The following is a 27,999-nucleotide window of genomic DNA, read 5'->3' on the forward strand; positions in this document are numbered from 1 at the left end:
ACCCTGTCCAGTGCCCCTACTGGGAAAGCACAATTTCTAACTGCATCCCTTGCCAATTGGCCTACAGTTGATTGATAATTTGAATCCGTGTTAGTGGATAATTTTGGAACTCGACTCTGAGAGGCCAAGGGAAAGCGGGCAACGAATTAAAGTCTCGCCGAACTTTTGAATCGGAGGAGGTTGGTGACGGGCTTTGCAAGGCGCTGGAAAGAAGGGGCGAGAAGGAATGTGGCACTGGGCCTTCGCCAGTTCCCGCCCCGGTGTGCCTGGCAGCTCCCAGGATACCTTGACTTTTCCAAATTTTGGAAAGCAACAGCAGCCAAGGCTTTATGCAGGAGTGAAAAGGCCCGAAGCACTTCAATTTCCTGGTGGTTAAACAAAAGAGGACACACACCAAGAAAAGCCCCTTTCCGGGTGTGCAGAAGAGCTAGTCGAAAGAGAACAGGCATTTAATGAGGCAAAAGGAGAAAAGACGTGTTTTCATTATTTGGGCAGAATGGGACAGCCCTCACTACGTGTTTCCATTCTTTGGACTTTTTCCAGGGAAGGGTTAATATTGTAAGTGCTCCAGTTTCATGGTGAAATAGTTACTACACAGGTGAGGATGGTTTTTTATTTTTTGCTATACAGGATACCAGCTTGTTGGATGATATAGGATTAGGGCTAGAGCATTCTTGGTTTTATAATTGCCATGCCTGAGACTCAGAAAAAAAAAAATCCAGTGCTTTCTCCAATGGGATACTCTCGATTCAGTTGGGCGCTGGCCTTGGAGCAGACGTGACCCAAGGCCCAGATTCATATGTCAATAATTATTGTGAAATTATTCATCAAAAAAAATGAGCAGAGTAAGGGAAGTATAGTAAACTTTAACAATTGATTCCAGACTCCTCATCTTTTAGACCATCTTGGAAACTAGTTACTGAATTCATTGAAAAATTCTTACCATAGTATCACACCTCTATTGCGTTAACTTCCCAGTACTAAGCTGAGCACCAACCCAGCAATAAAACACTAGAAATGACTCCTGGAGTCCTCTTACTCTGGAAGACACACGGAGGACGAGACCCATTAGGGTACTGCAGTGGGCTCACTACCTCATTCGTGTTCCTGCTACTGAAATCTTTACCTGGGGACTTTTTACATGGCTGCTTAATAGAACTGCCTGGGAATCTTAAATTTACCACTTCTAGTAACATCCAAGACACGGTGCTGAGCGGGAAGTAGTACTAAGACACTGGGGACAGACAACTGTGCTAACTTTGTGAAAGAGGGAACAGAAAGAGGGATATTAGAATTCTACACTGGCTATGCTTGACATCGATAGCTGGAAACTATGAAGGAATGGGCAATTTTTCAATAGCTGGATTAAACATAGAAAGGATAAAAAACACATGAATGTATTTAATTTTTGATGGTGTCCCCAGGCATGCTGGTCTGAAAAACATGGGCAGCATCTAAGCAGACATTGTGTGGTTTGTTTGATTTGGGTCAGAAGTGAATCTGAATAAAAGGTCAACCAGAAATGTTTGGACCTAGTGGGGGAGCAATATCTCAGAAAGCTGACGTGTGCACTGAGGTTAACCTAAGGGAGGCACCCCAGGGCTGACCTTGTCCCATTCTCCTTGTGGGAGACACCAAGACAGGCAGGGTGACTGCCACTCTCAGCGACAGAATCCACAGTCGAAATGACCGCCAGGCCTAGGATGAAACATCAAAATTAAACAGAGCAAATATTTTACAAATAAAAGAAAATGTGAGAATCTGTTTTTATATTTATGCAAACAAGCCACTTAATTTCTGTTTAGACATCTGCTTGGAGCCGTTTTCGTGAAAGGCCTGAAAGTGAGTCCCAATTGCTTCCCCCTGAAAAATCAAAAACAGAGGAGGCACCAGTCTCATGGCCAGAAGGATGGAGTCCCCATCAAAGTGGGAAGTGAGACAGATTCCACAGTCCCTGAGCATTCCTGCACACCGGGTGCTGGCTTTCAGCAGGGCTAGATCAGAAAGGGCCTGGGCCCCTCAGCCAGTCGCCCCTCTTTCACTCCCCTCTTGCTCTTCCTATTTTCCCTTAAGTTCGATTTATTTCTGTTGTCATTACCTGCTGCCCAGGTAGTGGGCACTCCTTACCTGCAACACTGTCTCCGTGTCACGCCTTCTCTAATAGCAGCAGTCCATAGCAAGGGCCACAGAAGACAATGGGCAGGGATGCTCACAGATGCTGATACTGATGGGACGTAACAAATCACCCCACAGGTATGGTGCTTGGGTTTAGGTGCTTCCAGCTGCGACCTAATAGGATTTTCCAGTCAGTTAGCATAATGTCGCTTTAAAATTTATATTCTAACTCTCAGTAGGATCTGAGGTATTCAAAGCTTCCAAGTAGCTATCTTTGATTCCAGATGAATGAAAACCAATATGACAATCACTGGTCATTATTCAATTGAAATAAAAGAGAAAGAAGAGCATTCAGGAATCAAAGGAGCTGAACCAACTGCAAAAGTGATTGTCTACGTAAACCATTGCCTTTTTCTACCTTGAGATCATACCTAGGTGGTGATTGGCTACCTCTACCAAAACTTCTGATCAGGGATCCAAGAGGTGGATCCTGGTAGAAGAAACAGATGGAAAGAACTTCGCATTAAAGAATCCAGACCTACTGGAGAAATCCCAGAGCCCATGATCCTAAATTACTCGTTGAAACATGAAGTTATTTCATAAAAGTCACCTTTAAACTAGGCAACAGTTAAGCAGAGAGATGAATGAATGTCCCTGTGGGTATTGTGGCTCTTTAAAAGAAAACAAAATAAATAATTATCTCAGCCCCAAGGCCAACAGCTGTTTCAAAGCACATAGGAAAAGGTTGAGGGAGGCAGAGAGATTCAGGAAAGGGAAGCAAGACAACGAGAAGAGAAACAAGCAATGTCACAGCTGCCACTGGCCATGATGTCTAGAGGCTGTGAAGTGGGAGTGACCTCCTCTTTTCAACGAAAAGTAAAGAAATAAAGAGAGAAATCATAGTGTGAAGGCCTCGCTCCTGTCTCCTCAAGAGTAGAAGTGTCCCAAGTGCTTACAGACCTAGCATGTGCATCTCTTGGGACTTTCACCAGCCTTGCCTTGTGGTCGGAGCTGAGAATGGTTGCGACCATTTATGGCATCCCTGCCGGACCACTAAACCCAAAGGTAGCAGTCAAACCCACCAGCCACGCTGGAGGGAGAAAGATGAGGCTATCTGCCCTCATTAAGATTTGCAGCCTCAAAAATCTTAGATTTGGTCGCTGTAAGTTGGAATCAATGTGATAACAGTGGATGTCTTTTTTAGAAGTTTCTAATAAGTGACCTGGTGACATGGTGAGTCATAATTCACCCATGAGCTGCTAAGGCCAGGGTCAGCAGTTTGAATTCACCAGCTGCATCTTGGCAGAACGATGAGTCTACTTACAGGAGTGGATGGGCTACCAATTGAAATGATTCAACAAGCTAATGAAGCACTGGGCATGCTCATCTATGTCAAGAAATTTGGAAGGTAACTACCTGGCCAACTGCTTGGAAGAGCTCTATATTTACACTCATTCCAAAGAAGGGTGACCCAAGATAATGTACAGTAGAGAGACCAATTTCATTGATGTCACAGGCAAGTACAATTTTGCTGAAGAGCATCCAACGACACTTGCAGACGTACATTGACAGGGAGCTAGTTGCCAGAGATTCAATCCAGATTCAGAAAAGGGCATGGAGCAAAGGATATTATTGCTAATGTCAGATGGAGCTTGACTGAAAGCAGAGAACACCAGAGAGATGTTTACTTGTGCTTTACTGACTAGGCCAACTGTGTGGATTTGACTGTGTGGATCATAACAAACTAGGGACAGCCTTGAGAATAGGTATTCCAGAACATTTCATTGTGCTCCTGCTGAACCTGTATATGGATGGAGAGAGAGTTGTAAGAATAGAACACAGGAATACCACGTGGTTTAGAATCAAGAAAGATGTGCATTAGTGCTGTGTCCTCTCACCATACTTATTCAATCTGTATGCTGACTAGATCATCATAGAAGCTGACTTATATAAAAAAGAATGTGGCCCCAGGATTGGAGGAGGGCCTTATTAATAACTTGTGATCTACAAATGAAACAACCTTGCTTGGTGAAAGTAAGAAGGACTTGACACACTTAATGATGAAGCTCAAGGTTTGCAGCCTTCAGTATGGATATAATTCAATGTGAAGAAAACCAACATCCTCATGACGAGAACAAGATACACCATCATGATAAATGGAACAAAGATAGAAGTTGTCAATGATTTCATGTTACTTGAATCTACAATCAGTCCTCCTGGAAGCATCAATCAGGAGATCAAATAACACATTATACTGGGTAAATCTGCTGTAGAACAACTCTTTAAAACGTTGAAAAGCAAGGATGATCCTTTGAGAAGTAAGGTGCACACAACCCAAGCCAGAGTGTTTTCAGTCACCTTGAATACATGTGAAAGTTGCACATAGAATAATGAAGACCAAAGATGAAATGACAGTGCTGGCAAAGAATATTGAAAGTATCCAGGCTGCCAAAAGAACAAACAAACCTATCCTGGAAGAAGTGCAGCCAGAATGCTCCTTACAAGGGAGGTTGGCAAGACTTCATCTCCTTCCTGTACTTTGGACATGTTATCAGGAAAGATCAGTCCCTGGAGAAGGACATTATGCTTGGGAAAGTAGCAGGGCAACGAAGACCCTCAACAAGATAAATTGACACAGTGCTTGCAACAAGAAGCTCAAATATAAGAACAATTTTGAAAACGGTACTGATTGGTCGTGTGGTAAAGAGGGTTGCTAAGAGTCAGAACCAATTCAGTGGCTCGTAACAACAACAAGTTATAATCTCAAAAAAAAAGTTCTACTCTGTCTTTAGGGTCACAATGAGATGAAATTGACTCAGTGGCAGTGGGTTCGATACTTTGGTTTTAAGAAGTTTCTTGGGAAACAACTTAGATTGCGCACATACGTGTGTTGTGAGACAGGAAAGGAGAGAGGAAAAGAGGGGGGAAAGGAAGAAGGCAGGGGGTAGGAATGGGAAGCAAAAAGAAAGAGGAAAATTAGTGGGTGACTGTGGTCAGATGAATGTACTGTCTGCACCGAAATACCAGGGAGGTTGAGTTGTTGCCAATCATGCCAAATGCTTCTCTGCTGCATAATTGTTTATAAATGACAACACTGTCTATTAGCATGAAAAATTAAAGTAATCCCCAGGAAACCTTGAGATAGTCAAGTCCCCTGTTTGTAGGCTGACATATCTCAGTTTATAGAAATCAGTCCCTTAAAATTAAAAATTAAATTTGATAGCACCATTGTAGCCCTCATCCACTCCATACAGACGCTCCCATGTCTTCAGGTTTCTAGGGTCATGTAAATAGACTGCCCCTACCGGGCATATTGGTACTTGGGAATGGAAACCTGGATGCAGGGGAGAAAAGTGTCTCTAAGTGGAAAATTATATTATTAATCCAAAGTAAAAGGTCAGGTGAATATACAGACATTTTCCCCTCTAAAGCTTAAGCAGACTAAGTAGGGGAGAACACGGTTGTAAAATAGATTACACTTCTAGCTACCCGAGGCTAGCTCAAACGCTTTCACAGAGGTGCAGCTGCACGCTCAACTCTAAAGGAGCTGGCCTCAGGAGCACACAGCGCCAGCTCTGTCCCTGACCTGTAAAGAGATCACTCAGGAGAAGGGTCAGCTCTGTAAGCAGGTTTTATCCCCAACAAAGCTAACTTTTTTTTGGAATACATTTCTATTAGATATTTTTATCTTTAGTCAATGCTATTGGTGTGCTCTAATCCTCACTTTTTAATGAGCCCCACAGTTTGACAATCTTGGTATATTTTGGGAACTTGACCTTCATAGTGTAACCTATTGGCATATCCCCGTATCCTCTTGGGGCTCTGGGGTAGGATTATTCACACAAAGACAAAAGCTTTTATCCAAAGATCCCAGTGCTCTATGTACATGGTAGTTGGGCAGAGGCTCTGTCTCAGCACCCAGTTTGTGATGGAATGAGAAAGTAAATACTCATGGCTTACTCATATAATCCTTGAACTCGGATATAAATACATCAAAGGTTTGGAAGAGATCATAGTGCACCATCAGAACAAAACTCAGATTTGTTTATGACACCACCCAAACCAAAGATCTGATGGGTGCTTTCATTTCCAAATTTAGGCTCATTTGACACAAGACTGATGGTGAGATGTACCCAAGCATTCAAAAACCAGGATGGTTTAGCTCAAGCAGTGAAGGGCGTCAGCCTGTGAAAACTACATCAGTTAAAAAAAATTTTCATTTAACTAACTGCAAATCCAACCCATTAGATTCTCCCGTAAAGCAGGTTTATAGAGCATCTGGAACTGGCTGGCTCCTTGGGATATTGCAAAGACAGATTTGTTGATGGAGAATATTATACACTTTTTTCCTATTTCCTACTTCAAATTTATTATTTGATTCTTTTAAAATATTTTATAGAGATTAAACTTTGTATCAAACCAAAAGTTTAATCTTAGGATTTCACTTTATGCCATATTATAGGTAGACACTTGAGAAGAAATGTTGAAACCCTTATCCCCTTTAATTAATGCATATAGAAAATGCAACATAAACTTTCTGGAACAGTCACCAATTACGAGGTATACATTTTGCAAATGCATGAAAACCTTATTTTTAAACAATATATTTGTCCAAAATAGATATTCAATATATTTTTAATAATCAGACAGATTTATAAATGAAGTGCCTCCAAATTTTAAGTTGTAGGCCCTGGGTGCATCTTAAAACTGACCAAATATGCTGGAAACATGGAAAAACATGTGTATATATTGTATTTTTTCAGGCTAAAACCTGGATGTATTGGTTTAAATTTAGATTTATTTTACCTGAAAACATGTCTAAAGGTTGAAGAAAAAAATATGCCAAGTGTAAGAATTAATATTTCGGTTCCCAGAAAATGTTTAAAACCATATATTATTTTGGCATCGATAGCAAAGCATTTCCATACTAATGAATTACATATGGGTTGCAAAATTACTGCCCAAAATAAGCTTTAAAAGGATCAAGCCACACTGCTGAAGAATCGTTCTTCCAATTGCATCAAGGCTGTGACATAATCAAGAGAACTACTAGTCACTACAACTGCTAGCTACTCACAAAGTTAATTATGTTAGATACTGCCAGAGAACTAGATCCTGTCACTGCGCCAACCTGGCCAATAGGAACACGTGGGCTTAATAAGGTTGCAGTTTGATTGGAGAGCAAAGTGATACATAGATAGGTAAGGTCCGCCCCTCTCTCCCTTGATCTCTGTTGATCAGATCAGTGTGTGGCTTCTTTAGCTAGTTGTCTCCTCAAATTATGAGCTACACTACCTGTGGGACAGCCAAGCCATGGATTGTGTCACTAGAGCTTGAGGTTCCTTCAAAACCTGCTTCGCCGCGCTGCTGGTGTATACATCGCTTGAGCTTGAGGCTGGCAGATCCTGTTGTCTTGCATTGCTTGAGTTCGATATCCCATCCGGGCCTGCTTTGCTAAGCTCCTGATCTGCTGACTGTTGGTGACTTGCCCTGCTGCTTGCTGCCTGTGGGTGGACTGTCTGCATTGCCCTAGGGAAGACTCAACTGTCTGCTTCCTTGACCTTGGACCCAGCAGCTCACATGAGTTGAAAAACTTTCAGTATATTAACTATTCCATGGAAGTGAATTGAACTGAGCCTTCTGTACTGCTGTGTGGACTAATTAGCTGTTATATTCCTTCATGCTCTCTCTATATAATCATAAGTGTGCTGATTTTGTTACTCTACAGAACCCTGCCTAAAACAGATCACATATGCCAAACTATTGAGAACCCTGGCCCATATCACATCAATAGGTCCAACAATATATATATATTTTAAATACATCATGACCAAGTGCAATTCATACTAGATATGCAAGGATGGTTCAGCATTAAAAAACAGCATAATCCACCACTTAAAACTACAAAATTAAAAAAAAAACATTACATTAATCAATGCAGAAAAGCATTTGAGAAAATCCAATATCATTCCTCATTTTAAGAATTAAATGGAATAAAAATCTAAGATTAATTCCTCAACATAAGAGCAAATATGCAAAAACAGTGGCCATCATTAATCTCAACTGAGATAAATTTAAAGAATTGACTTTGCAAATGTGAGCCAGACAAGGATACCCTTTACAGCCACTCCTAGTCAGGATTGTACTGGAAACCTTAGCCAGGGCAATAAGGCAATAAAGGGAAATGAAAGGTACCCAAATTATCAAAGAAGTAAAACTGTCTTATTTTATTTGACAATAAACATAACCCTATACATAGAAGATCCAAGAAAATCAGTAAAAAAGTTAATGGACTAATTGAAAGGTTCAGCCAAGTATTGGAGTACAAAATTAGCATACACAAGCCAGTCAGATTCCTTTGCATTAACAAGAACTCTAAAAAGAAAATCGGAAAAAAATAAACCAGTACTATTTACAATAGCTACCCAAAAGATGAAAAACACTACAAGAAACCAAAAGAGATTTGCATAAATGGAAGAATGTACCGTGTTCAAAGATGGGAAGCTTTCACATTGTGAAAAATCATCCAAAGATCTACACATATAATACAATTCTGATACAGATGACAATGTCATTCTTTAATGTCATGGAAAAACTATTATCAACTTTATGTAGAAAGGACGGGGGCTCAGGATAAACAAAGTAGCACTAAAGAAGAAAGTAGCGATCCCCATACTTCCAGATCTTAAAACCTACTATCCAGTCATGGAAGACAAAAAAGCCTGGTAGTGGTCATAGAGCAAGAGAAATAGAATTGATAAATGCATTCATTCTTGGACAGCTGATCTTTGACAAGATGCTGAAACTCATTAAATGGGACAGAGAGTCTTTTTTTTTAACAAACTGTGCCAGGAAAACTGGATCTCCATTTGCAGATAAATAAAACAGTACCCATATTTCACACTGTATTAAAAGCCTAACTCAGTATATCAAAGGCCTAAATGCAAAATGTAAAACTGTAAAAACCATCCAGTAAAAAAATAAAATGGCACAACACATGCTCTATTACACATAAATGAAAACACACAAACAGTAGCAAAGAAAGCTAGTTTACTAGGACCTCCTAAATATTAAACACATGCATATAAAAAAATCAACAAAAAATGTATAAATGAACCCATAGACTGTATAAAAAATTCATAATGATGTATTGGATAAGTGCAATGCAATGAATTACTTGCTATGGTTCTCCTAGCCACAATCTTCATAACACCCACAAAATGACTCAATGGATTTATGTAAATAAGGTGCATTAGATTCCAATGCAGTTATTGGTCAGTTTTCCACACTGCTCGGTTAGCTATTATGCAAATGAAGTGTCTGTGATCTACTAGGAGGGGATGGGTCACTCTGTGGCACCACTGAGAGGTTAACACCTTGACATTGACAAGGAGTTCGGTATACAGGCAGCCAATCTCCACAGAAGTTTTTGTAGATAGAAAGAAGCAGGAAGAGAAGCAGCCAGAAGAAGTACGAAGGAGTATCCCAAAACACATGAACTTTTTTTTCAAAGCTATGTATTTAAGTTTTTTTACAAAACAACCTTATCACCTTCAAAGTACTGTCTTAATACATTTGGCAAATCTATGATTCCATGCCTGGAAACATTTTTCAAACTCTTCTGTGTAGATGGCTGAAAACTACCCTCATTTTTTTTCTTCACTTCTTCTATGTCATCAAATTGCTATCCTTTCATGTCCCTCTTCATTCGTGGAAACAAAAAGAAGTTGCATGGAGAGAGGTCAGGTGAGTAAGGTGGGAGGGGCAAGAGAGGCGTGCTGTTTTATGCCACAAACTGAGATGCCACACACTAAGATGGCTGTGTGAGCAGATGCATTGTCATGGTGGCAAAACCAGTCCCCTGTCTTCCATAAATCAGGTCTATTTTGTTTCACTCTGTTATGCAATCTTTTCAGAACTTCTAAATCAGTGGTTCTCAACTTTTCTAATGTCGCGACCCTTAAATACGGTTCCTCATGTTGTGGTGACCCCATTTTCTACTGTTATGAATCATAATGTAAATATCTGATATGCATGATGTATTTTCATGATTACAAATTGAACATAATTAAAGCATAGTGATTAATCACAAAACAATATGTAATTATATATTGTGAAATATTTATTTATAATTACATGAAATAAATTAAATGAAATTTTGTCTTGAAACCTGGTATAGTATGGATAACAGTCTTCACGCCTGCATATGAGCAGACCCGCCTGTAGAATGGATGGAGGAGCAGTGTTGACATCCAAAGGGGTCACGACCACAGGTTGAGGACCACTGCTCTAAATAAAAAGCTTGATTAATAGTCTGACCTGGTGGAACAAACTCCAAATGTCTACGGGTTGATGAGTTGACAGTTTCATCCATTCAGGAAGTTGACAGATGTCCAGAACAAGATTTGTCATCAATCAATATTTCACTTTTTTTGAAATGAGAAAACCATTCATACGCTTGAGTTTTCCCCCATAGTGCTGTCCTTGAAAGCTGTGTTCACCATCACAACAGTTTCTGTGGCATTTTCCCCAAGTAGGAAACAAAATTTCTCAGCCACAGCTATTCTCTTAAACCAGCCATCACAAAAAATGAGGTTTGTGTGAAACTGCTTTCACGAAAAATCTATTGTGAGCAGAGAGAACCTTCCCAGGCAAGGCCACTGGGTGCACTAGCTTAGAGTGAGTTGTTTGATACTCACCTGGCAGGAAAAATGCGTACTATGAAAGCTCCGCCCAGTAAAGCTTTAATCCATTTTTTGGGGGGGTACCCTCTCACATAAAGAAATAAGTACAAATATGTGTGGGTGGGGTCAATTAGGGGTTCTGCCACACCTAAATCTTTCTTCATAAAGCGTCACTGCTCAAATTGGACACAGATTATCTACAGTCCTTTAATATATCTAGTGCATCATTGACCAACGTTCCGTTTGAATGGCAGGCCATTTCTGAACACATCACAGCCTATGAATCTCTCGTTGACCAGTCTAGACTCTCGGCAGCCTCTGAAATTACCCACTTAACTCCACTGCCTCACTCCTTAGCTGTCAACAGCTGGAGCAGCCCCTGATCCCACTGCAGATTTCTCTTTTGCTACTATGCTGGCTTCTCTTCCTCCTCTCACCAACTGCTCAGCCCCCAGGTCGTTCTTTACTCTCAATCACGTTAGCGCATGCTGCTGTCGCCTCACTCTATGCAAGGGGTGTAGGAAAATTTCATTACCTTCGAATTCCATTTTGGGGGGAGGGTGCCTTTTGGAAGTTTCCTCATACGCTACCAATGATCAGCCTTCGGAGACTTACCTTCAAGGGCACCCCATTGCAAAGGTATATAAATGTGTCATGTAGACTTTCTTCTGATCTTCGTGGGAAAATAGCAAAAAGTAGTGTAGCTGGAGAGGTTATGCTCCCAAGAGCGGCCTCGAATCAATGAAGGACAGGAGCTGGAAGATTAATACTGCCTCACCCTTGGATGGATTCGTGCCTAGTTGCGTTCTCTCTGTTCCCAGTAGACTTGAGCTCCGACTTCGTCCCTCCATAGCTGGCTCTACGGCACACCTTGAGTCACCTTTCTTTTCCTTGTCTTACTGCTTTCGGTCCTAACTACTTCCAGTGCGCTTGCTAAGTAAACAAACAGCTTCAAATCCTTGTCTAATATCTGTCTCTGAGGGAACGGAAATGAAGGCAGCCCTATCCTGCCTTCCCTAAAGTCCCCGGAGTTCGAGACAACTCCTCAGTCTCAAATGCCAGGTCTGTAGGGCCTGAGAAAGAGTTGGTCCATAACAGATGTTGGGGTTTCATCAGAATTGCCTATACATATACCTATAGCGACATTTTCCCCTTTCTCGTCTCAAACCAAGATAGTCATTTTTTGGTTCAACACCCAAAATTACAGAGTAGTTCCTGCAAACTCAGATCTGCATCTCGAGCAGGTGCCAATCTTGTCAGTGACCACATAGTGATCAAATACAGAAGTATTTTTCCCTACATTTACAAAGCATAAAGCTATTTGTTCTGGGTTTATTACCATCACTTCATTAAGCAATAGAAAAATTAGGTTATCCACTGAATCAATTTTGCACTAAGCCTTGTTTACTTTCTGGTAACTGAACATGCTAATTCACTGCAATAAAATTCAGGGTTTATTTGAAGATCCATCCTCCATTATTCTCTCGAATGTTAGCAATTCAAAATGCACAACAAATGGTTCTGTTTACATAGCAGCATGAGTGAGTACTTACAACAACCAGGCTATCCCCCCCCTCTTTCCTGCCCTCGTCTCCCAGCCACAGAAGGAGAAAGGCTCAGAGAAGAGACGGGTGTTTCCATCAGGCAAAGGATAATGGAAAACAAGCTACAAAGAGGCCATGCTGTTTAAATTTGCACCATCTCCTTTTTTTTTCTCCTCAGGTCATCCCCAAAGGTATCGACAAAGGTCTATTAACGTTATACAGTTGTGGATGGGCATGGGCATAAAAAAGGCTCAGGCATTTTCAGTTCTGTAAAATCTAGAAGAAACTTTGTCCAGTCGATGCCCGTCTTTCTTTTTAAGCTCGTATATGTTTAAAGAGATATTCAATCCTTTTGTTTTTGACTTGGTTACCCCTAGACCATTAAAGCGCTGTCTTCTGAAAGCTGTTTGCTCTTCGAGGAGTCTTGGGAGCCTGTTTTACAATCCTTTTTGAGGTACTTTCTCTCTGGAACAGGAAGTTGCATGTTCCCTTGTATAAACACACGCTATCTGACCAAAGAGGGGGCTGACCAGCCTCTGTGTGTGACTGACCACATGTGCTACCCATGGCTCGTGGGCATACCTCTCACATGGGGAAACTTGAGCAAGACAATTCAGATGGAAAGCAATAAAATGAGTAGTTTAGATAAAAACCCACCGTCGTGAGTGGATTTCAACTTATTGACAATAAAACACTTGGCCTCTTTCTGGGTCTAGAAATGACGCATGTCCCTCCTTTGGCTCCTGAGGATCCAGGAGCTTACGGGGAGCCCACCCACGCAATGCAAGATTCCCGTTTCAGCTCAAGATTTGCCAGTTAACCGCTTCCACTTCATCTGCAATTTAATTCTCCTTTGCCATGTAACATTATCTAGTCACAGATCCAAGGATCAGGATGTTAACATCTTTGGGGGCCTTGCCCTCCCAACCACATGTGACAAGAGCACTTCCTCTGTGAAGCCCCGCAGTGTCCTTGAGACATTGATTTTTTGACTTCTATGCTAGCCCTCATCGCAGACTGCTTTGTGCTGTTGTTCTATCCCGGGCCAGTAGTCTCCACTTCACGGTGTGCTCCTTAAAGTTAAGTACCAGACTTAAGGTGTGTGTGTCTCCTGTGATTAGGCCAGCTGTTGGCATAAGGAAGACTGTAATGACCCTCTGGTGTTTCCCTGACTATTATAAATGCTATATTTGCTGAGATTGTCGATTAAATAGTCAATTAGTATTCTACAGCCAAAGGAAAGACAGCTGATGGACACAGGGTGGTCGTTAAGGGGAGCAAGTGATACATGTCTTAAATTATCAGTGTAGATCAAAGGGGAATTTCATTAAATTACCATTTTATAAGATCCCTGAAACACGAAATCATTGGCTTTCAAGGCCAATCATTTTGGGTTGACTTAATTAAGCCGGCGTAACTCCGGTAAGAGATTCTTGCTAGGAGACTATTTTCACACGTTCCTACAAACCTTTTTTAAAACCATAAATATGTGTTAAAACTTCAAAAATAAATGCTAACAATCTGTTCAAATCAGCAGATGGGGCGCAGCGGGAAAAGCACAGCCACTGGGTAGGGAGAGTTTAATGAAGGGACTCTTTTCAAATAAGTGGACAAGGCTGAGAAAAACCTGCCCCTGGGTGGTGCCATAGAGTTTGTACTCTTTTTCACCAGAGGGGGAAAGGACAGGAGAGAGACAGCTATGTCACAGACACGGCAGCTAGTCGAGGGACCTCGCTCTCCTCTGTGTCATCGTTCTCCCCGATACTTCTCATCAGCTGACGGCACTCAGGAAGAAAGAAAGAAATCATACTCAAAAACCAGAAACCAGTGATACCTCAAAGAAAATTGATGAAAGCAAATGCTGATTATTTGAGATCAATAAAACTGATAAACCTGTAGCCACACTGGTCAGGAAAAAGAGATCAGACGCAAATAGTGAAATCAAGAATTAAGGAGTAGACTTCTCAATATTTTGGGCAGGCATTAAAAGGATAGTTAGAGGATATTATAAAGAACCTCATGCTAACAAATTTTAGAGAAAAATGACAAATATCTTGAAAGACACAAATGAACAAAATCACTCAGGAAGAAATATAGTCTTAAATGACAGCCTTGATGGATTCTACAAGACACTTAAAGAATAATGAGACAAATAATACCTAATCTGTTGCAGAAAATAAAATCGAAAGAAATACTTCTAAATGGAAAGCCCCACGACCACGGTATTGATTCTGACTCATCGCAATTGAGGCTGCACAACATTTGTGCATAAGAAACCGTCATCTTTCCCCAAGGATTGGCTGGGAAGTTTGAGCAACTGACCTGTGTTCAGCAGACTTGACAGTATAATCAGACCTCCTACATTTATAGTTAATCCTTGGATTATGGACATCTGACTTACATGTAACACACCAATTTCCCAACTCCTGTCCCAATAGAGCCTGTAAAATTATAATTTGGAGGTATATAGAATAGCTCGCACCAGCAAAAGAGTTCCATTTTATGATATTAATCAAAACATTATTATTACTGTATTATATTACAGATGTTTTGTGTATCTGGAAATATTTCTGAAATGCTTTTTATGCATAGAAAGGTACACTATAGCTCAAGACAAATATTTGACTAGCTGATGATAGATACTAACCATTCCTGGTTTATGCACAAGTTCAACTTAAAGAATAAACTGAGAAACTTAATTTGTGTATAATCTAGGGACTGCCTATACACTAATACAACAGTCTTTATCTCTCATGAATACTAATGCAAAAATTAAACTGAATCTAAGAACATTTTTTCCAACAATTTTATTGACACACACTTTACATATCATACAACTGAATAATTCACTCATAATCAGATCAAGGGGAATTGTACAATCAGTACCACATCTGTCTTAGCGCATCTCCCCACCCCCAGTGGTTAAATGAGTTGTGCAATCAGGATCAGTTCCAGTGCCCCCCCACTCATTATTCATTATGGAAATCCCCTATCCCTCCCCATCGCCAAATACCCAAACCCTTGTACCTTATACAGTTACCTTGTACTGATAACTTGTATCAGTTATTATCATGATACCTCCACTCCTCCTGTGTTTCACAGCTGGGAAACCCAACAGAAGACAATGAAAAACAAATCGCACTAAGGTGGTAATAAGATGATATTAATATAAAGACAAAAATACAAATAATGTGTGAGAGGGAGAAGACACCATCCACATTCAATAAGTCATGGAAGAAATTTCTGTCATAGAATATCTAATAGATACTTGCACCCAGAACAAATCCAGGCCGTCTATGGGGAAGTCAACTGGCCAAGCACTGAGCTCGATCCAGCATAAACAAGATTACAATGGTGTCTGCCTGTTTGTAAGGCTGTTTGAGACTCTTGCTTTTGGCTGGAGCAGATCTGCCAGCAGCTCCATCCGACCAAATACTCTGCAGATGAGGTTTGGACTCCCACTCTCCTCTATAGCCTTCTACAAATTATGGGTTTAAAATTTTAGCTCTGATACTTTTCTCTTAACCATATTCAAATTTTGTAATTGACATTTTGGATCACACACGTTAGTGTGTTTCTTCTGTGTGGACTTGGTTGACTCCTCACTTAAATGCCTGCTTGTTTGAATACAAAACCCCAGGCACTATTCTGATGGATAGCCGGGCACCATCTACTTTCTTCGGAACACTTTTCTGTAGCACCCTTATCTTCAGTGATGATCTCATGAAGGTGAGTATTGAGCTGGGTCCTGATATAAGAACTAATTGTTCTTAAATTGGAGCTAGGATTCAGTGTGAGCCCAGAACTCATTTCTGGATCTATGCTTTTTTTTTTAATGTGCCAGAAATTGAGAATTAATACATATGTTATATCATTCCATGGTTTAGTCGTGTCAAACATAATTGTTTCTATAATCAGTCTTAAAACATAGTTTTCCTTCCTGGGCTTCTTGAAGTCATTGCTTTCTTATCTCTATAATGTGCACCTCCCCGCCCCCCCAAGCCTTGTTATGTTTTCGTTCCCTATAGGTTCAATGACCCAGAGTTTCAGCTACTGAATAAAAGAGAAACAAACAACACCACTTCAAGAGGTGACCCTCAATGGCAGCGCACATCTGAGGTGCACCTCAATATACACAAGCAGAAGCAAAATATAATGAAATAGCTGTCACAGGATTGCCGAAATAATACAACTTTTAATACAGCACACAGGATGTTGATGTAGGAAGTGTTTGTTTGACCGCCAACCAACAGTGCACCACTCTCAGTACAGCTGTCTCCTGCTTCCTCAGACACTGTGCTTTCTGGCGTGAGTCCTCAGGTTACAAGCATGTCTGCGGTAGCTTCCATTTCACCCAGTAGGGTTCCCGTACTGGGGAGCGGGGGAAATCACCGATGCAGCTTCTGGAACATGCCGCATGATCCAAGGATGCAGAGTTCAGTGTCCCAGTGCTCTTCAACACCCGTTCTGGGTTCCTGGGAAACCCCAAGATGACCCACTGCACACCACTAAAGACCCTGCCCACCTAATGTTCCTAATAGCACCCTTACATTCTCCTCCCCTCACTTGGAGGTCAGTCCTCCCTCCCCTCTACAGACATGTACCTGTGTCCCCCCAAAGCTTGACCATTCCCTCTCCCCACCTCTGTGCTACCCTGCCCATCAGTAAGCGTCATCCATCTGACAGGGCTGCCTCCCTCTCCGGAGGACCTCACATGGCTACCACTCAGCATATAGCATCCCCTCTACCTTCCCCCATCTATTTGATCCCACCTGTCGTAAGGGCCCTCTGTTCAAGTGACCTAGGCCTGGAACAAATGGTGTGGAGCACATTGGCACTGGTCCGCCTCTTTACCAGGCTGCTTGGTCCCTGACCAGAAGGCTGGATGGCCTGCAAGCTTGGGCTTATACCCATTCTGCTGTTTGACTAGGAACATTTTTAAAGGCCAAATAGCATCAAGACCAAATAGCCTTTATCTCAGGAATACAAAACTGTCTCACTATTCAAACATTAGTTAATTCAGGATATCAGCAAACCTAAAAGGAAAAAAATCACATGATTATGTGAATGGAGGTAGAAAAATCATTTCATGAAATTTACAATACAAACTTTCAGCAAATAAGGTAGATAAGGGAGCATCTTTGATGAAAGACACTGCTGCCTATACCTAGAATACTAAATGGACAAACTCGAAAGCAAACTCACTGCCATCAAATCAATTCTGACTCCGAGCTACACTATGGGATAGGGCAGAACTGACCTTGTGGATTTCTGATACTGTAATTCTTTATGGGAACAACAAGCTTCATCTTTCCACCTTGGAGAGGCTGACTATTTAGAACTTTGCAGTTAGCAGCCCAATGCAATTGAATCAGTTCCTTCTGAGAACAAGAACAAAGTAAGAATATAATTTTTCATCATGCCTACTAAGCATTACAGTAGAAGTCTTAGTCCATGCATTAAGATAAGGGAAGAAAAGGCAAATAGGTTGGAAAAAAATAAACTCTGTTTTGAAACAAAATGATCGTATGCCTAAAAAAACTAATTAAACTTATTAAAATACTAAAAGATTAAATAATTCAACAAAAAATTATTAAAATACTAGAAGATTAATTAATTCAGCAAAGTCACAAAGAATAAAAGGAAAATATATAAAACTCAATGCCTTATATATTAGTTACAAATAACTTCAATTTTTAATACTTTATAGTAGATCAAAATTGATTAACTATGTAGGGTAAAATTTAACAAAGGATTTACAAATATTTCATTCATTGATGGTGATAGCTTATGCATTTCTATTGCAACATGATGCCACGGATTAGCAGTTTCCTCTTTAGTACTGAAGGTAGAGATATTTGGGAACTCTTGGGAATCAATTCAGAAAAATAATTCTTATGATATTGTATGTCTGCACCTGTTTGGATAGCACATGTTATAGACTGGTTTTCTAGAAGAGTAAAACCAGTGTACCATATATACAAAGATAAGCCCCCCAAGACACTTGCATTTCATAGGCGCATGGCTTTGTTTCAAACAAAACATTTTTTTCCATGTTCCAAAAAAAATATTTGTTTATAAAAAATACAATGGGATGAGTTTATGCTGAGAAATGCAGCACTAAATACAGTGTCGGAAACAGAGCAATCCTGTATTGATACATTGGCACAAACAGGAAGAGGCTGCCCACGCTCCTCTAGAAGCCCCACCCCGCAAAGACCTTGTGCACGCAGGGAAGAGAATGAGTCACGTGCCGTCACGGGTGCACACTGATCACGACGTTTATTTAAAAATTAGCAAACAATACAGTAGAAACATTGATATGTAAATCTCTAAAAATTTCAGATTTCGTTGGCAAAGACCACATTTAGCTATTAAGCACGAGTTTAGTCTCCCGTGTGGAAACCAGATACTGAACTGTCCAAAAAAAAAAAAAGAACAGGAAAAAAAGAAACTTTTCCTATTGTTGGAAAATACCAGTTTTAAGTAGAAGACTAAAAATGCATAGATCTTTAATAAAAGAATTGGCTGTCCAAGAGCACTCCCCTTTCACAGTATTCCTTTTTACTTCATATGCGAGTCACTGGTTCTGCTGCAGGCGTTAACTCTTACAGCACTACAGGGCAACAACCGAGGGAAGAAGCAGAAAAAGGAATGTATGTAAGGCAATATTTCTTTTAGGTATAATCAGAATAGTATTTTAGGAAGACGAGAGTGAAATCACTCAAGGCTAGCCTGGTTCTCACGGCACAAGAGCGCTGCAGTGATACTGAGCTCCTCCGCGGGCGGCGTGACTCTCGTAATCGATGCCTTGGTCGCCGTACTGGTACTCTCGGGGGTAGTCATCTGGGTACTCCCCGAGATACTCATCTGGGTACTTGGCCTGATAGTCGCTATCACTGATCTCCGACCCATTCGTTCCTGTTCCTTGGCTGCCGTTGGGAATGACGGGTTCGGTGGGGGCGGCACAGTATTTGGGGTCATACACTTGCCGCCCCAGTCCGTACACACTCATCCCATTCTGGGAAGCCACTCTGTTGGTGCCCATCTGCAGAGAGATCGTCGAGTTGTCCACTGGCTGTAGGGTCAGCTTCTGATCGTAGATGTCTCTTCTGGTGCCTGGTGCCAACATCCCCGCCTGGCTGGCTCCATTGTTAGTGCCCATCTGCAGACTAATTGTGGTCTGGTCAAAGGGCTTGTCGGTTTGCATTTTGGGATCATAGAGATGCCTCCAAGTCCCATAGGCTGTCATACCGGCTTGGCTGGCACATTTGTTGGTTCCCATCTGCAAGCCAATCACACTTTGGCCAGCTTTTAACTTTCCTTCATCAAAACGTCTCCTTTGCTTCTCTGCATACTTCACTCCAATGTCGATGGTTGTAGGGAACCCCTTTGTTTTAGCCAGACCCGCTAGGGCCACCAGCGTGGTCTGAACCTGCGTCATGTTTCCGATTTCAAAGAGATCGTTTGCTTCAAAGATGTCATGGGGCTTCATGCCACATGCCTGGATGGCTTTGATGAAGTTGCCAATATTCTCCAACTGAGGCCAGTTTAGCGAGGACTCCTTAATTTTCTTCACGGAACCTGGCTGTAGTTTGTTGATGCGCTCGCAGAGGATGATGCCGTCCTTTACGCCCAGCTGAAAGTTGGTGCCAAAGCTCATGTCAGTCACCTCTTCTATCCAATTGTGAAGATCTTCTTCTGCCTGATGGTCCTACTTGGACGCAATCTTGTTCTTGACCTCGGCCGAGAGCCCATAGGAAGGCCCTTGTTGAAGTGGGTCATGGTGGTTGCGACGGCGGCGGAGGCTGCGCTCAGTCCGGGGTCTCTAGCACTCGGCTTCCCCGCTCCTGGCCCCAAGGAGTGGCCGCATCAGGAGATGCTCTCAGCTCGCCCTCCTGGACTGTGCTGGAGACGGCGGCAGGGCGCGGGCGGAGCTGTGGGCACAGAGTCCAGCTGGGTCTCTCAGAACCGCCCGGTCCTCTCTGGTGTCCCGCTTGCTCGGCGCTGGCTTCACAAAACATATTTTTAACAATGTCTCTGGGATGGCTTCAAACAAGTTCCCTCAGTGATAGACCTTAGACTCCTTAGCCAGCCACTTCCGAAAAGGTCCAGTCTAAAGAGTGGCGTCTGGAATGCTCTGTCAGGCCAGTTAATTTCAAGTCGGAAAGGTCATCTGAGAACATGGTAGCAACAGTATTTTGGAATTCCAAAGTGACATTATGGGTAGATTTTCTCAAAGAAACTTGGGTCAATCATGGGGGGTTACTAGGAAGTTTTTGAAAAATGTAAATCACATGGCTGTGGAAAGGTCAAGAAAGTTGTTTCAAAGAACGTTGCCCATCACAACAAAGACCCCATCACAACAAGGCCCCATCACAACAAGGCCCCATCACAACAAGGCCCCATCACATCAAGGCCCCATCACATCAAGGCCCCCATCACAACAAGGCCCCATCACAACAAGGCCCCATCACAACAAAGACCCCATCACAACAAGGCCCTTATCACAACAAGGCCCCATCACAACAAGGCCCCATCACATCAAGGCCACTTGCTTGTTCTTCAGGGTGGCAAGGGCTCCTCCAGTGAGAATTCTGTTGGGAAGCTTCACTCCATCCACTCTCCAGTCCTGATCTTGCTCCTTCAGACTTCTTTGTGTTTCCAAACCTCAAAGAACATTCAAAAAGGACACGATTCTAGTCTCTCCAGGATGCCGAAATGGGCCCTGGTGTAAACTGAAGAATGCAGAATTCTTTAGATAAGAGTTAGAGAGATGGAAACATTTCCTAGAGAAGCATATAGAGTGTTTGCCAAAGCGAGTGATACTGCCACCTGAACTGTGCTGCAGCAGTCCAGGAGGGGCAGCAAGAGCAGATACCTACACTTTACCCTGGATACTGGCTACGGTGAAAAAGTTTTCAATTGCCAGGGAAGTACTGAGTAATTTTCCTCCCTTCAACCAGTTATAGAGACAAAATAAGTTTGAGAACCTATCGTATAAACTTAGATAGGGGAAACATTGGCTCCACATTTTGATGTGTCTATGAGGTAGTTAGCTTATTGTGTCAACCTGGCCGATAAACACATGTGGGGTTAATTGAAGGGCAGAGGGATAAATGGCTCGGTGAGCCTTGTCTTTCTAGTTCTCGGGTCTCTTGCTTTGTGATGGTCTGATCAGGGCACAGCTGCCTTAGCCAGTTCCCTGCTTTAGCTGACAAGCGTCACTTCCTGCAAGACATCCCCGAGGAGAAGCCACATGGACCTACCCCGATGCAGCCCTGGAGGCTAGAGCAGCCATGTGGCGACCCCTGCCAACGCTGAGATGTTTACACATTCACTGATTCAGCTTTTCTCCTGCAGTCAGCGTCATTGCGTCTGTTTTGTGAGATGGAGGTGGACTTTGTGGATTGGTGTTGGACCTATGGGTTAATGGATTAATGTTGGACTTGTGGGCTTGGGCAGCACTGGGTTTGGATGTTTTCTTGATGTGCACTTAATCCTTATATAAACTCTCTCTTATACATGAGTTTCGGTGGATTTGTTTCTCTAAAGTACCCAGACTAACACAGTCTATTTAATAAAGGTTTCTATAATTTTGCAGCAATACTTTGCAATTTAGCCTGATAGTATAAACTTAACTTTTCTGTGCACTGGGAAAGCAACACATTCATGTGGCTTTCTGTATTGCAACCTCCACTTTATTGTAGTAGCCTAAAACCAAATCTGCAATATTTCAGGTATATGTCCGTATTAAGTTCTTACTCTCACTTTGTCAAGTGATATCAAGATATCAAAACCCACTAATGCCTTACAATTTTTCCTATTTTTCCTCAGGTGTTCCCCCCTGGGTGGTCTCATGCTCCATGACCAGTAAGCTATCAAAGTGTAAAGCAGTTACCATCAGAGTGACCCTGACTCTTGATGACCCACAGATGGAAAAGTATAAGTGAGCACCCCCAGGATTTCCAGCGGCTTCCTTTTCAGAAGTAGACTGGCAGACCTTTCTTCCGAGCTGCTTAGGAGTGGATTCAAGCTTCTAGCCTTTAGTTTTGCAGCTGAGGGTGCTGAGCATTTGCACCCCCCACGTCCTCCTTTTAGAATATATCTCTAGTGGAAACGAGGATCTGAGGTATCATTTTCTCATTCAGTGCATGTATAAAGGTATTAAAAGGATTTTTGTAGAATCGTATCACTACATACTCGTTGCAACTCCAAATCTACAATACTGATGATAGAAAAATAAATTAGACTCCATCTCCACTTAGAGATAGGAGGACAATTAAAGAAGACAATATCTAATATCTCATAGTTGATGACAGACTCTAGATTATAACAATTTTACTAAGGAAGTCTGCCTCCCAGTGATGACCTAGCCACATCTTTCTGCTTTAAATTAGGTCCTTAATCTATAAGGTCTCAACTGAAAACTGAAGCCACACTTTATCTTTAAAAATTCAAGTGATTTCCATAAGGATGCATATTGTGAATAGGTACATACTTTGTGTTCCTTAAAAGAAATGTATCTAATCAATACAAGGTGTTGCTCTAACAAAGAGCCAAGTTTTGCCCGCTGATATATGTCAGTGATTGACGTCATATCTTTCAAAGCAATATGTAGCACGATATTGTCTGGGTAAACCAGGCATGTAAATCACTCAGCCATAAAACCGTAAAAAAAATAAAACGAAGGGGCCTTTGGCAAGAAGATTAAAATATGAAGCAATGTAAATATCGCAGGCTGTTGTAGCTACTCACTGACATCCTGCACATTACGGCTACGACATTGATAAGTGTGAGAATGACTGGTGACTCTCTAGTGCCTGGGTAGGTTTTTTTAACCTATTCATAAGATCATTCATATTAACTTCTCTATGCTTGTACCAGCACAAGGAAAGAGAAGGGGAAACTAAAAGCAGCCACCCATTGAGATAAAGCAGATAATCCTCCCCCTCCTCCTGCCCTCTCTGCTTCCAGTGCACAGCCCCCCTGGATGGTATGGTCAATAGAAGTAAAGGTATAGACATTGTATACACAATGATTTCCTTTACAATGTGACAGACTGTACCATGCCAAAAGAATGCGCACATCTGAAAGCATGGATAACAGTCAGTGAACGGAATGGTATTAGCTTTATGCTGCTCTGAGTTGTTGTTTTGTTTTGCTTAATACAGAAAACACATTTGGAATATATTCAGCTGGTAGAGGGGATAAGACTGGCATAAAAGTAAACAATTGGCTAATTATTCATAGCAACAACTTGCCCAATACCTTTTTATTCCAAAACTTTAGAAAGTAGAGACTGTTCACCAGATGTTATAAAAAAAAAAACTTTACTAATTTAACTACTAAATTGCTCAAAGGTATACTCTGGGGTATACTACTTCTTTTAGTGAAAAATGTCTGTGTCTTGTTAAATGTTTATTGGATAGTGTAATTATATTGCCTTTGCTGTTAAATGATATTGACATTTTTGAGTAAGAAATGGTTTTGTTTTGGTTTTGGGGGGTAGGGGGCGAGATGAAATGCAAGCATCTGGCAGTAACCGTATGTGTAACATTGAGACAAACAAGCATAAAACTTGACCACTGTATTCTCTTTCCGTTTTCTTGTTCCCAAGTCCTCTGGATATGACTCAAATCAGAATATACTTACACGAGGACTTTGCCATTTATCATTGAAATGTTCAAAGCCAGTTCTTAGCAAGCTGGGGGCTGCTAGGTTGTTATATTTAGTCATATAACAACTGTTTCATAAGTAAGGATCCAGCTGTTTAGTTCAGTTCAAAGTATTGGGATAGTTTTATTTTTTTAAGTTTATAAAATAGAAATCGTATAATGTCCATTTGGTATAATAGTGCCAGAAGCTTAGTATCGTGTATAGTGTGTCTCCAGGAATCTTAAAGTACCACAAATAAACAAAGATTGATGTCTAGATCGTATTGTCGATTTTCAAGGGCTTTCTTCTCCACACAGGGCATTAAGAATCTTTCATTTCGTTTGTTATATGACTGCCCCTGCACGAGGTTACTATAGTTGGCACTAGGAAGAGCTCCACAAAGAAGTTGGTTCACTTCACTGCCAGTGCATTTTTCTTCTCTTTTCCCATTTTTTAATGAAGAATGACAGAAACTTGGCTCTCCTACACCTTGAGAACTCTGTAATAATTGAAAAGCAAGATTTTAATTTATATGAAAGAAAGAAGTTGCTTATAGCTCTGGGTGTTTCAAGTTATCTTCAAGGCAGATTTTTTTACTTTTAGGTTTCCCTGTCAAAAATAGATCTAGACATTACAGCAAGTTAAATATAAGTCAAATATAATCAAATTCAAATGTCCAACACCAGCTGTTTCCATACAGCAAAGCAATGATTGACAAACCAATTGCTTTAATCTGAGCTCAAACCCAAAGGTAGCAACTCATCTTAAACATCCAGAGTGGTTATCAAGGATGTCCTCCAGCAGACCAATTTTTCATCTTCCTGTCTGCTTCATTTACTTAAAACTTATTCCAATGCATCTATGGCATAACAACCTGTGGTTATAAGATCTAGCCCCTGGTCTTTTGCTTACCCACACACATGTACTTATACTGAGCTACAATGACCCTGGTAAATTAAATCGTTCAGATTCTATATCCCCACAACACACTCTTATTCTGAATTGTATCTACTGACTAATAAATAGTCATAAATATGGTATTCCTAGAAAGGAGGAGAAAGGTAATTCCAGTTAGGGAAAAGTATATGACTGCAAGTGTAAGTGTTGGAAAATATAGAGGATATTTGGTTAAACTAATCATAACATGAAGTCATTGAGCGATGTGGAGGTAGACGACAGCAGGTGGAAGAAAAGAACATGTAAGGGAATAGCATGTACAATAGCTGAAATCAACCTAGCAAGGCAGTCCATCATTTGAAAAGGTAGTCTATAAGCAAGAACCAATGGTGCTAAAGGAAGAAGCTCAAGCTGCACCGAAAGCCTTAGCTAAAAGCAAGGCTCCAGGAATTGATGGAATACCAGTTGAAAGATGTCACCAAGCTGATGAAACAGTGGCAGCACTCATTTGTCTATTCTTGGAAATTTAGAAAACAGCTACTTGGACAAGTGAGTCGAGAGAGCCCTATTTATGCCCATTCCAAAGCAAGGTGACCTAACCGAATGCTCAAACCATAGAACAAGATCATTGATGTGGCATGCATGCAGCATTTGCTGAAGATCATCCACCAATAGTTGCAACAGTACATTAACAAGGAACTGCCAGAGGTTCAGGCCAGATTCAGAAGAGGACGTGGAACAGGGGACGTCAGTGCTGCTGTCAGATGGATCTTCGCTGAAATCAGAAACTCACAGAAAGATGCTTATTTGTGTTTTATTGACTATCTCAAGGCACTGCATTGAATGCAATCAGAAAACATGAATAAGGGTCAGTAGACAAACCTGGAACTATTCATAGGCTTTTTTTTTCTTTCTTTTATTTTTCATGTCTATCTATATAGCATAGGCAGGATAAACAATCCTGAGGAGAAAACAATGAGACCAACAGTTCCAGAAGGGAATGGGGAGAGAAGGAGGTGGGGGGGGAGAAGGGGGCATCCAACAAACCCATGGACAAGGGAACAACAAGAGATCTAAAATTCATGGCGAGGAGGGCATAGCATGCCTGGTGGGGTTGGATCAAGTTCAATGTAGCCAAGAGGAATTACTGAGAGCCGAATGATGGTCAAACATGATAGTGGGACAGGAGGAAAGTAAAGAGAAATAGAGGAAAGAACTAGGAGGCAAAAGACATTTATAGAGGTATAAACATAGGCATGTACATATGCAAATATAGTACTATATAACAATAAGGATATAGGTCTTTGTATACATCTTTTTAAGAGAAGTATTTTAAAAATCATTTTATTGGGGGCTCATACAACTCTTATCACAATCCATACATACATCCGTTGTGTCAAGCACATTTGTACATTTGTTGCCCTCATCATTCTCAAAACATTTGCTTTCTACCTGAGCCCTTGGTATCAGCTCCTCATTTATCCCCTCCCTCTCTGTTCCCCCTCCCTCATGAACCCTTGATAATTTATACATTATTATTATTTTGTCATGTCTTACACTGTCTGATATCTCCCTTCACCCACTTTTCTGTGATCCATCCCCCAGGGAGGGGGTTGTATGTAGATCCTTGTAATAGGTTTCCCCTTCCTACCCCACCCTACCCTTACCCTGCTGGTATCGCTACTCTCAATATTGGTCCTGAGGGGTTTATATCTCCTGGATTCCCTGTTTTTCCAGTTACTATCTGTACCAGTGTACATCCTCTGGTCTAGCTGGATTTGTAAGGTAGAATTGGGATCATGATAGTGGGGGCAGGCGGGGAGGAAGCATAAAGAACTAGAGGAAAGTCGTATGTTTCATTGTTGCTACACTGCACCCTGACTGACTCATCTCCTCCCAGCGACCCTTCTGTAAGATGTCCAGTTGCCTACAGATGGGCTTTGGGTCCCCACTCCGCACTACCCCTCATTCACAAGGATATAATTATTTTTTAGATTATTTTGTTAGGGATCATACAACTCATCACAATCCACACATACATCAATTATGTAGAGCACACTTATACATTCGTTGCCCTCATCATTCTCAAAACTCACTTTCCGCTTGGGTTCCTGGAATCAGCTCCTCATTTTCCTTTTTCCCTTTCCCCTCCCTCCCTGCTCGCCCCTCCCTCATGAACCCTTGATAATTTATAAATTATTATTTTGTCATATCTTACACTGCCCGGCATCTCCCTTCACCCATTTTTCTGTTGCCCATCTTCCAGGGAGGAGGTTATATGTAGATCCTTGTGATTGGTTCCCCCTTTCTAGCACCTCATTCCCTCCCACTACTGCCACTCTCACCATAGGATATAATTTTTTGTTCTTTAATGCCTGATACCTGATCCCATTGACACGTCATGATCACACAGGCTGGTGTGCTCCTTCCGTGTGGGCTTGTTTGCTTTCTGAGTTAGATGGCCTTTTTATTTTTACCATCAACCCTTTAAGACCCCAGATGCTACATCTTTTGATAACTGGACACCATCAGCTTTCTTTAGCACAGTGCTTATGCACCCGCTTTGTCTTCAGCGATCAAGTTGAGAAGGTGAGCATCATGCAGTGTCAGTTTGATAGAACAAAGTGTTCTTGCATTGAGGGAGTACTTGAGTGGAGACCCAATTTCCATCTGCTACCTTAATACTAAACTTATAAATATATGCACATAGATCTATTTACCCATCATCATATGTAAGTATATTTACATATGTACATGCCTTTATTTAGACCTCTGTAAATGCCCTTTGCCTCCTAGTTCTTTCCTCTATTTCCCTTTACTTTCTCTTGTCCCACTATCATGCTAAGCCTTCATTTGGTTTTCAGTCATTCCTCTTGGTTACATTGCCCTTGATCAAGCCCTACCAGGCCTCCTACACCCTCCTCGCCATCAATTTTGGATCATTTCTTCCCTTGTCCCTGGGGTTGTTAACACCCACTTCCTTTCCCCCATCTACCCCTCTCCCATGTTCCCTCAGAACCATCAGTCCCATTGTTTTCTCCCCCAGATCGTTTATCCCTCCCTATCTCATTAAGGCAGCAGATGGACATTGGGTCTCTATA

At 41.4% G+C, this 27,999-nt stretch overlaps 1 pseudogene; it reads right to left on the reverse strand.

The window, feature by feature from the left end:
• Positions 1–19,085: 19,085 nt before the first annotated feature.
• LOC142440222 (calponin-3 pseudogene) lies at positions 19,086–20,143 on the reverse strand (annotated as a pseudogene).
• Between the last annotated feature and the right edge of the window lie 7,856 nt (positions 20,144–27,999).

The sequence above is a fragment of the Tenrec ecaudatus genome, chromosome 1, assembly GCF_050624435.1.
Source record: "Tenrec ecaudatus isolate mTenEca1 chromosome 1, mTenEca1.hap1, whole genome shotgun sequence".
NCBI classification, from domain to species: Eukaryota; Metazoa; Chordata; class Mammalia; order Afrosoricida; family Tenrecidae; genus Tenrec; species Tenrec ecaudatus.